The sequence below is a fragment of the Brassica napus genome, chromosome A5 (genome assembly GCF_020379485.1).
Source record: "Brassica napus cultivar Da-Ae chromosome A5, Da-Ae, whole genome shotgun sequence".
Taxonomy (NCBI): domain Eukaryota; kingdom Viridiplantae; phylum Streptophyta; class Magnoliopsida; order Brassicales; family Brassicaceae; genus Brassica; species Brassica napus.
This window is the reverse complement of record NC_063438.1, coordinates 17,163,086-17,174,659: the sequence shown is the minus strand read 5'-3', so window position 1 is coordinate 17,174,659 and position 11,574 is coordinate 17,163,086. Positions and strand designations below refer to the sequence as shown.

The window sequence follows — 11,574 nt, the reverse complement described above, 5'->3', positions numbered from 1 at the left end:
AACTGGCCCTTCTTCCGAAGAGGTTCATCGCTCGCGCAACAGGCGATCCTTTGACCCAGCCGAGAGCGGCGAGTCCGACTGAGTCCGCAAGGACTATCCTCTATCCATTGTTCTATCCATCTGCACTTTTTATTTTTATTTTTTATGTTTTATGCTGTGTTGCTTTTTGGCTGACCTCAGCTTCATTTCCACCAGGGATGGTGTCGATTAAGTCTGGGGGAAGCACTGTGTGCTGAAACTCTATTTCATTGTTTCTTGGTTTTTGAGTCAGTCCTTGCGTCATTTGGATGTTTTATCGAGTCAGTTTAGGATCGAGTCAGTTAAAAATCTTGTGGGAATTAGGACCTTGTGATATATTCTTTTAACCACCTCGTGCTCTAACATTCTTATCCAGTGACCTTAGCAGTGATGAAAGAGCCCATACTTGGACCTGGAACACCCTTTGACTCATCTCATTTGACTCTCCAGAAGCTCTCATCCGATCAGGTTACACTGGGTAGACTCAACTCCACCCAACTTGAACCTAATCTTGACTGAAATTCTTCTTGTTACGGGTACTAGATCAGGGAAACGAGACCAACGCTCAGGGCTTCTTATTATTTTTACCAATCTTGCTGATCCTGAGCGGCTAGCTCATTTTTAGCTAGTTCCAACCTTCTACCTAAGCCTTTATTTTCACCCTCATGCACTCTGTTTTTCAATGTCATATGTGCAGATATGTGCAAAAGGGCCGGAGAGGATAGGATTGACACAGCCCCTTACTCGTTGACGCCTGACACTCAGAGAGAAGAGCAAGCAGATTGAGAACAGTCGACAAGATCAATCCTTAAAGAAAGGAACAGTCGAAGGCGCATGGAACAATGGCACCCCGTGAGAAACAGAGGATAGACCCCCAGCGGCTGCAAAACATTCGTCCCGATACCTCTCTCCATCTCCACTCAAAAAAAAAAAAAAAAAATGAATGCTTTAATTTATTTATGATGGAGAGGGTAGATTCGAGATGCATGCTGCTGGAAAAGGGTGAGCAAGAAGTGGGTGCAGATTTTGGAGGAATAAAAAGAAGTCAAGAGCTGGAGAACAGTGGCACGATTGATCCACACTGTAGAACAACCTAATCCGTGAGGCAGAGATGAGTAAGGGTTGTGGGCTTCAACAGATCCGTCCTCTCTTGCTGTTTTGCGCGATATCCTGCATGCACTCAAACACGGTAACCCCTAAACACTCTCAGCTCCACCGTAAAACAGCCTATTCCTTATCAACCCGTCTACCCTGAATAGTGCTTGTAATGAGAAGCTCACGCTGTTCTTAAATGATTCTTAAAGGAGTTTTGTCTCGATAGTGCAACCTTTTCAGGTATGAGATATAGAGTACGGAGCTGATCTTCGAACAGCAATCGTGGGGGTGTTCTGGTAAGGGTGTGCGATCTGATTCTACAGTTTGTATGGTTCAGAGATGTGTGGTAAGAGCATGGTTATTCAGACAAAGCGAGTTCCCGCTCCTTCAAACCTTTCTCCCTGCTCTTGAGGCTTGGTCTTTTTCGAGGACAAACAAGAATCTAAGTCTGTGGGAATTGATATGTGGTGTTTTTAATACCAATACATGTGCACTTTGAGCTCATTTTCAGTCCTAATTCGTGTTTAATTTACATCATTCCAGGTTGGGAACAGGTGAAAGAGTAAAGGAGAGAGTTTCAGGAAGTCAGATGCTGTTTTGAAGGATTCAACGTGGAACAGTCATTTAGAACAACCCAAGGGTTGCTCCCGAAGAGATCAAGCATTAGACTGTTCCCGATCATTAAGGAAACTTCCTATTCTGGAGTTTACCCTAGTTTCGACTTTCTCTTTCTCATATTCTCCTATCACCAGCGCCCCCCTATAAAAGGGGAGGCTATCGTTTTCTTAAAGACACACTAGTTTTTACAAGAAACCTAGATTGCTCTTTTGGATTTAACGCAACTTGTAAGGGAGAAGGCTCCATCTCTCATTCTCACGAGAAGATTACCCTGAACCCTTTGTCTTTTTACTTATTTTATATGCAGTATTATTCAGAAATCTTGCCTGTGTCATCCTGCTTTATGATTGAGTAGTAGGCTAAGCTTGCTTAGGGTTGTAGGGTGTTAGCCGTATGAACTGAACACAAATAAGTGATCTCAACTATCTTCATTCATATTGATCTTACTGCCTGCATTGAACTGATCACTTAATGTTGGATCTATGATTTAATCCTCTAGCTAACCGTTAGGAGATAAGTCGACCTATATTGAATGAGCTTAGTATCCCTAATCAGCGAGAGTAGATATTAGGGTATTAAGTGAACTAATCAGATCTTGCATCTAAAGCTTGCTTTCGCGTCTTGTTCCAAGCGAGAGCTTAGGATTCAAGACCGACACGCATAGGGAATAAGATCACGATTGTGAGTTGTTCCAGCTGAGTGATCTGAGTTCTAGACTGCATTTCATCGCACTTGAATAGTTGTTCAGTTCTGCAATTAACATCCGATCATTGACCCTAAGCCAGCTTCATTTAAATCGAATTCAAATTACCTAGGCATTCTTGTTACTTTTGTCGCAATTAATTCTCAAAACCCATTTGTTTCTCAGCTTGACATTGAACTCATAAGAGTAAAGAGTAAACTGGTCCTCTGGATTGAATCTCAAATATTACAATTACCACTGTTAACTTGACAGTAGCAAGGATTCATTTTTAGTGTATCACCAAGCTTTTAATGATTACTGTTTGTCCATGGGGGTAAGTGTGGAACACTCCGTGGCACATGTACATACACAGAACGGATTGGCCGAATCCTTCATTAAAAGAATCCAGTTGATTGCTCGACCATTACTCATGAGGTCGAAGGTACCAGTATCAGCTTGGGGACATGCGGTATTACATGCTGCTGAATTAATACGCATAAGGCCATCCAGTGAACATAAAAATTCTCCATCCCAATTACTCTCGGGTCATGAGCCAGACGTATCCCATATCAAAACATTTGGATGTTCTGTGTACGTTCCTATTGCACCACCACAGAGAACAAAAATGGGACCTCAAAGGAGGATGGGAATATATGTTGGTTTTGATTCTCCAACCATTATTAAGTATCTTGAACCTACTACTGGAGATTTATTTAAGGCCAGATATGCTGATTGTCATTTTGATGAATCAGAGTACCCAACATTAGGGGGAGAAAATAACAAGCTGGGCAAAGAAATTGTATGGAATCAAACATCCTTATCATGGCAAGATCCTCGGACTCAATCATGTGATTTAGAAGTCCAGAAAATAATTCATATGCAAAAGCTAGCTAATCAATTGCATGATTCCTTTGCTGACCCGAAAAGAGTGACTAAGTCCTATATACCAGCTTGTAATGCACCAATAAGTATTGATGTCCATGATGGACACAATCAAGTGGCTACAGAGTCTAAAACACGACTTAAGCGTGGTAGACCAATTGGTTCCAAAGATAAAAGACCTCGGAAACTAAAGAAAGGTGCAAAAGAAACCGAGGTCATAGATTGTCCAGACAAGGCCGAAATGGCCATGCCTAAGGTACCAACCAATGGGACTCGGGACGCCGAGCCTCACGGTACTAAAGGTATTGATAATGATGAGATCTCAATTAATTATTTAATGTCTGGGACAAGATGGAACCGGAAAGATGTCGACATCAATGATATATTTGCATACCAAGTAACCCTTGATATGATGGACTTAGATGAGGATCATGAACCCACGTCTATACTAGAGTGCACTCAAAGATCATATTGGCTCAAATGGAAAGAAGCCATAAACGTGGAGTTAGAATCATTTAAGAAAAGGAATGTCTTTGGATCGATTATCTGGACACCTTATAATGTTAAACCAGTGGGATATAAGTGGGTATTTGTGAGGAAGAGAAATGAATATGGTGAAATTGTAAGATACAAAGCACGGCTTGTAGCACAAGGATTCTCACAAATACCAGGCATTGATTATGAGGAGACATACTCCCCTGTGGTGGATGCAACTACATTTCGATTTTTAATAAGTCTGGCAATCAAAGAAAATTTGGAGATGCGGTTAATGGATGTTGTAACCGCATACCTTTATGGTCCACTGGATAACGAGATATATATGAGATTACCAGAGGGTATTGAGCTTAAAGCTAATAAAGGTTCTCGAGAAGAACACTGCATAAGGCTGAACAAATCCTTATATGGACTTAAGCAAAGTGGTCGAATGTGGTATAACCGCTTAAGCGAATACCTTGCCAAAGTTGGCTATAAGAACGACCCTATCAGTCCATGTATGTTTATAAAGAAGTTTGCAAACAAAGGATTTGTTATCATAGCAGTGTATGTTGATGATTTGAACATCATTGGAACCCCTGGGGAAATCGCCCAAACAGTTGAATATCTCAAGAAAGAGTTTGAAATGAAAGACCTAGGTAAAACTAAAGTCTGTTTGGGGTTACAACTTGAGTACATTGATATTACGTGTATACGCACACCAATTAACCTAATGTGCACACTACCACAATCGAATAGTATGTCGATGTAGCACTTTAGGATCGAATCCACAGACCAATTATTACACTTTATCTTTATGGGATCAATATCAAGCTAAAACAATATGGGGGTTTTAAAGTTGATTTCGTAACAATAAAGTAAGAGATTGATTTAAGGTTTTCAGATGATTAAAAATACTAGCCTAGGGTGGTTTGATCGGGTGTTAAACAAGTGTGAGCCAAACAATTATTCAAGTTCAATTAAAGACCAGTCTAGAACTCGGATCACTCAAATAGAACAGTCCACTATCGTGGTACTGCTCCCTATGCTGATCGATCTTGATACCTAAACTCTCGTTTGGATCAAGATGCAAACAATAGAGATCAAGTCCGATGTGTTCACAAAACACCCTAATATCTACTTTCGCTGATTAGGGATGCAATGCTCAATAAAGTTATGTCTAGCAACCTATAACACTTTTGATGAATAGATTAAACCTGGAATCAGGCACTAAGTGGTTAACTTGATGCAAGCCTTAAGAACAACAGTGAATGAAGACAATTGATTATTAACTTATTTATGTCAAGCTCACAGATCTAACACCCTAACACCCTAGACTAAGCAAGTTGACTACTCAGCCATTAACAGAGAAAACACAGAGATAAAGACTGAATAAAACATGTGTAGATAAAATAGAATAAGGGTTCAGGGGATTCTTCTCTATGGTGAGAGAGATGGAGCCTTCTCCTTTTACAAAGTATCAAATCACAAATCTCCCACTCTAAGGTCTGGTTTCTTCTGTCTAGAATAGCGTAGAATCCTCAGGAAAAACAGAAAAAGAAGATATATCAAAGCCACAGGTGGCTGGGAGAGAAAATAGAGAGATTAGGGCAAATCCCGAAATAGGTTGTAGTTTCCTTAAAAATCTCTGCCGCTGGAACACTCACTCGGAACAGTCACTCGGGTTGCTCCGCTATCCGGAACAGTCATCAAGACTGTTCTGCGTGAAAATCACCAAGTTGCACTGTTTTCTGCCTCTTTTGTTCCAGCTGGTCCATCTCCCATCCAATGCAACTCCAGACCTGTAATGACTCGAAAAGGACTAGGAAGACTCGATAAAGACTTGAAAACCAATTGAAAAGCATATATACAAGATGTATAAAACACCATATAACAATTCCCCCAGACTAAGATCCTTGTTTGTCCTCAAACAATGTCAAGTATCAAGAACAGGGAGAAAGGTTTGAAAGTGTGGGAACTCTCCTATTCTCAGCAACCATACTTTAACCACGAATCTCTGAACCATACAAGCAGTAAAACTAGGACAACACACCCTTACCGGAACCCCACTGACTGTTGTTCGAAAATCAGCTTCATACTCTACATCTCAAACCTGAAAAAGCAACACTATCGAGACAGAACTCCCTACATTCATTTAAGAGTAGCGTGAGCTTCTCATCACAGACATCATTCAGGGTACACGGTCTAGGTGTGGAACAGGCTACTTAATGGTGGAGTTAAGAGTGTTTAAGGGCTACCATTTCATTGACGAGGATGTAGGATATCACACAAAATGACTAGACAGGATAGATCCATTGATGTCCACAGCCTCTACTCGTTTTTGCTTTATTTGGTGCGACTGTTCTGATGATGGAACAGGCAACTGATTGTTCTGCTTTCCACTTTCCTCTACACACTCTTCAATACTTGGTACCAACTTCTTGCTCGACCTTTCCAGTGGCTCCATGTTTCTTTTCTTTCTTCCCCTTCTCCATCACATTATTCTCGTTTTTTTTTTTTTTGAAGACTGATATGGTGATGTGACGAAGAAGGAGGTAACACATGATCGTTCTGAGTGCCACTTGTGGTTCTGATTTCGCGACCATTCCGGTTCTCTACCCCTGCTCTTGCACAGTTCATTGGTTATGGACCGGTTGATCCTTTCCTCTCCGACCTTTTTGCACATATCTGCACATATGACACTGAAAAACAAATGCATGAAGGTGGAATAAAGGCTAAGGTGCAGGGTGGGAACTAGCTAAAGATGAGCTAGCCACGCAGAATCAGCAAGATGGATAAAAAGGATAAGAAGTCCTGAGTATGTTCTCGTTTGCCTAATCTAATGCCCATAACAAGAAGAATTTCAGTTAAGATTAGGTTCAAGTAAGGTGGAGTTAAGTCTACCCAGTGTAACCTGATCGGCTGAGAACTTCTGGAGAATCAAGTGAGATATGTCAGGGTGTTCCAGGTCCACATGTGTGTCTTTTGCCACTGCTAAGATCACTGAATAAGATAACTAAAGCACGAGGTGGTTAGTGATCAACACGAAATAATGTCCTAATTCCCACAAATTTTTGACTGACTCAATAAAAACTGACTCAAATTGACCCAAAAGAAAAAAAAACAAAAGAAAGAAACGAGTTAGTAAACGACGAAAACCCTTCCCCAGACTTACTTCACAATGTCCCTGGTGTGAAAATAAATCAGAGAGATGGTGAAATCAAGAATAAACATTTTTTTTGTTCGAGATACTTACCTGGCATGAAGCGGCCTGACAGAGCAAGACGCGGTCGCTCCGGTAAAGGATGCTCTGGAATGAGAGCAGCCATCTGCTTGCTCCAGTCAAGGATCTCGGATTTTCTGATTTATGACCTGAGACTCAACAAACTAAAAACAAAAATAAGTAAAATGAAAATCCTAATGTTAATGACACTCACCAGTGGGTTGCCTCCCACCAAGCGCTTGGTTTAAGTCTCTAGCTTGACTTGGTGACTGGGATCAGTCGGGTTGAGCAGGAGGGCTTGTTCCAAAACAAGCTCCACAATCAGACATGTTCAGCTCCAGAACTCTGCTCAACAACCCTTTCACTGCAGCTTTCCCTTTTTCCTTCAGTTCATGTGTGAGAATAGCTCTGACTTTAGAGAAAGGTTTAGAGGTACCCTTGCACTTTACCTCATACTCAATGGAGTTCCCATCACACTTGAGAGGTATCAAAGTCATTGTAGGATCTCCCTTGACTCTTTTCTTCTGGACTTTCTGTTTCACCCTTGAATTCCCTCTGAATTTAGTAGGATCAGTGCTAGGATCTTCATCAAAGAACAGCCTGCCCTCACCCTTATCACCATGCTCCTTCTCTGGAACAACCTTCAGCTTTTCTACATGAAACACTGAGATGCAAGAGGCGTGTGATGAGGAAGATCTGGTGGGTACAGCCTTGTAGAAAATTTTCTTGTTGATGTTGGAGAAGCAGACTCTCTTGTTGGACATATCGATGGTTGCTCCAACAGTAGCCATGAATGTCCTTCCAAATATCAAAGGCATCTCATGATCCTTGTTCATATCAACAACTTGAAACTCAGCAGGAACAATGCATTCCCCTACTTGGACATGAAGGCTGCGGATGGTTCCATATGGAACTGCTCTGGAAGAGTTTGCAAAGGTCAGGGTCAGCTGAGAACGCTCAACATCAGCAATACCCAAATCGTCTAAAATAACCTTTGAGATGAGATTCACATAAGAACCAGAGTCACAAAGAGCGTCCTTGAAGGTTGTTCCTGCGATGGAACATGGGAAAACAAACTTTCCAGGATCATCAACCTTAAGCAATACCTTCAGTGCTGGTGTAGACAGCGCTTTGGTATAGAGGACCTTGATCTCCTCTTGAGTCTCTCTACAATTTTTAAAGAACTTGAGCAATAGACGAATCTGTAGAGCATCTTCAAATGCAAGTTCTTTAGGAAGCCTTCTCACCATCTTGTTAAAACCTATCAGCTGCTCTTCACTAATGGGATCCATCAGATGTTTAGGTGGAATTGGATAGGGAACCTTAGGAACATAGACTCGCACTGGTGGAGTTTCAGCAGGTTCGCTAGGAGCAATCACTTCAGAGCTAGCTGATTGCTTTGTGTTCTCTTCTGCGCCTAGAACAGTCTCAGCGAACGGCTGCTCTATTGCATTACAGTGCTCAGTCCTAGGATTTTTATCAGTTCTTCCAGGGAGCGTCTCTTGTTGCCTCTTGATATTCTCAACTGTTTGAGCAAGCTGAACATCGATCTTTCTTATATGGATCGCAAGATTGGCATACTTGCTATTCAGCTCAGTGAACATGTTGCCCATACTGGTGTCCAGTTCCGTGGTTACCTGATTCAACGCTTTGGCCTGAACCTGCTGACCCTGCAACAGCTGTTGCATCATCATACCCAGACCATTCAGCTCATCTGGTTGACTGTTCCCGTTAGCTGGAACAACTTGCTGATTTCTCTGCGGTTGTCGATGGTTCTGGTTCTGAATCTGCCCGGACGTAGCTTGCCCCATGTTGAAGACGTGCCCATGGTTGTTTTTCAGTAGCTGATCAACCTTGGCAGTCAGCTCATCTATCTTCTGGGTGTCAGAACTGTTCCCTTTTTTGGAGCAATCACGCTCCTCTTTCTTATTAGCTGAGCTAGCAAACATGTTCTCAATCAGCTTAAACGCTCCATCAGTGGTTTGAGTCATGAAGTCTCCATTGCTCGCAGAGTTGAGAGCATCTTGGTATTTCCAGTCCACTCCATCATAGAAAATGTCCAGGAGGTAATCATCATCAAATCCATGGTGAGGACATTCTCTGCGATAGTCATTGAAGCGCTCCCATGCGTCACAGAAAAGCTCATCAGTGAGCTGTCTGAAGGAGGTGATCTTGTTCCTCAATGCAGCTGTTCTCGCCTTAGAGTAGAAATGGCTGAGGAACGCTGATCGGACCTGTTCCCATGAAGTGAGAGAGCCGGTAGGGAGAGAGTTTAACCACCATGCAGCTTTTCCATCAAGAGAGAATGGGAATAACATGCACCTGATGTAGTCTGGTGGAACACCATTCATGCGAGTTAAACTGCAGACTTTTTCGAAGCTCTCTATATGCTCCATTGCAATTTCTGTAGAGAGACCAGAGAACACTTTTCTCTGTACTAGACCAATCAAAGCAGGCTTGATCTCGAAGTCCTGCCTGGTGCAGGGTGGAGGAACAATGGCAGAGTCCGTAGTAGGGATGTTGCAAGGAAGGTTTCTCTGCCCGATTGGAACAGTCTGCGCCCGTTGTTCCTGCCGCGCGAGAGCAGCCTGTTCAGCAGCATCCTGCTGAGCTTGGATGGTCTGCTGCATTTGTTGCATCTGCTGCTGCATGAGTGCCATTGCAGCAGTGAGGTCATCCTGATTGGCATGATCACCCATAGTGGTGTCGGTTTGCCTTGGCTGTTGAAGATTTGTTCTTCCTAACCTTGCTAGCTCCTGGTTGCTAAATGTAGCTAACTCTCCTTGTGCGTTTCTCCGAGTATGTCTACTGGTTATGCACCTGAAAAATTAGCTGAAACAAAAAGGATAGGGCAAGTTAGAGGTCTTAGACTAAATAAATAACCGAAAAATAAAGGTAAAAAGATGGGCCCCGGCAATGGCGCCAAATTGATATTACGTGTATACGCACACCAATTAACCTAATGTGCACACTACCACAATCGAATGGTATGTCGATGTAGCACTTTAGGATCGAATCCACAGAGACCAACTATTACAATTTATCTTTATGGGATCAATATCAAGCTAAAACAATATGGGGGTTTTAAAGTTGATTTCGTAACAATAAAGTAAGAGATTGATTTAAGGTTTTCAGATGATTAAAAATGCTAGCCTAGGGTGGTTTGATCGGGTGTTAAACAAGTGTGAGCCAAACAATTATTCAAGTTCAATTAAAGACCAGTCTAGCACTCGGATCACTCAAATAGAACAGTCCACTGTCGTGGTACTGCTCCCTATGCTGATCGATCTTGATACCTAAACTCTCGTTTGGATCAAGATGCGACAGCAAACAATAGAGATCAAGTCCGATGTGTTCACAAAACACCCTAATATCTACTTTCGCTGATTAGGGATGCAATGCTCATTCAAGTTATGTCTAGCAACCTATAACACTTTTGATGAATAGATTAAACCTGGAATCAGGCACTAAGTGGTTAACTTGATGCAAGCCTTAAGAACAACAGTGAATGAAGACAATCGATTATTAACTTATTTATGTCAAGCTCACAGATCTAACACCCTAACACCCTAGACTAAGCAAGTTGACTACTCAGCCATTAACAGAGAAAACACAGAGATAGAGACTGAATAAAACATGTGTAGATAAAATAGAATAAGGGTTCAGAGGATTCTTCTCTATGGTGAGAGAGATGGAGCCTTCTCCCTTTACAAAGTATCAAATCACAAATCTCCCACTCTACGGTCTGGTTTCTTCTGTCTAGAATAGCGTAGAATCCTCAGGAAAAACAGAAAAAGAAGATATATCAAAGCCACAGGCGGCTGGGAGAGAAAATAGAGAGATTAGGGCAAATCCCGAAATAGGTTGTAGTTTTCTAAAAATCTCTGCCGCTGGAACACTCACTCGGAACAGTCACTCGAGTTGCTCTGCTATCCGGAACAGTCATCAAGACTGTTCTGCGTGAAAATCACCAAGTTGCACTGTTTTCTGCCTCTTTTGTTCCAGCTGGTCCATCTCCCATCCAATGCAACTCCAGACCTGTAATGACTCGAAAAGGACTAGGAAGACTCGATAAAGACTTGAAAACCAATTGAAAAGCATATATACAAGATGTATAAAACACCATATAACATACATAAAAGGAGGAATCCTTGTGCATCAAAAGGCATATATAGAAAAGGTACTCAAGAGATTTAACATGGACCAGGCTCACCCATTGACCAGCCCAATGGTTGTGAGGTCCCTTGGAGTGGACACTGACCCATTCCGTCCTAAGGAGGATGATGAGAATGTCCTGGGTCCTGAAGTGCCTTACCTCAGTGCCATAGGAGCGTTACTGTATTTGGCTAGCCAAACTAGACCAGATATATGTTTTGCTGTGAACCTCCTAGCCCGTTTTAGTTCATGTCCGACCCAAAGGCACCGGAATGGAATTAAACATATCCTACGTTACCTTCAAGGAACTAAGGATTTGGGTCTATTTTATACCAATGAAACCAAAGATGGTTTAGTAGGCTTTGCTGATGCAGGCTACTTATCTGATCCACACCATGCTCGGTCCCAAACCGGATATGTGTTTACT

At 42.1% G+C, this 11,574-nt stretch overlaps 1 non-coding gene across 1 annotated transcript; it reads left to right on the top strand.

Annotated features, from left to right (window-relative positions):
- The first annotated feature begins 9,071 nt into the window (after positions 1-9,071).
- On the top strand, positions 9,072-9,178 carry LOC125609653. Its single transcript, XR_007339805.1, has one exon. It is a non-coding gene; the product is annotated as a small nucleolar RNA R71 (small nucleolar RNA).
- Positions 9,179-11,574: the final 2,396 nt, after the last annotated feature.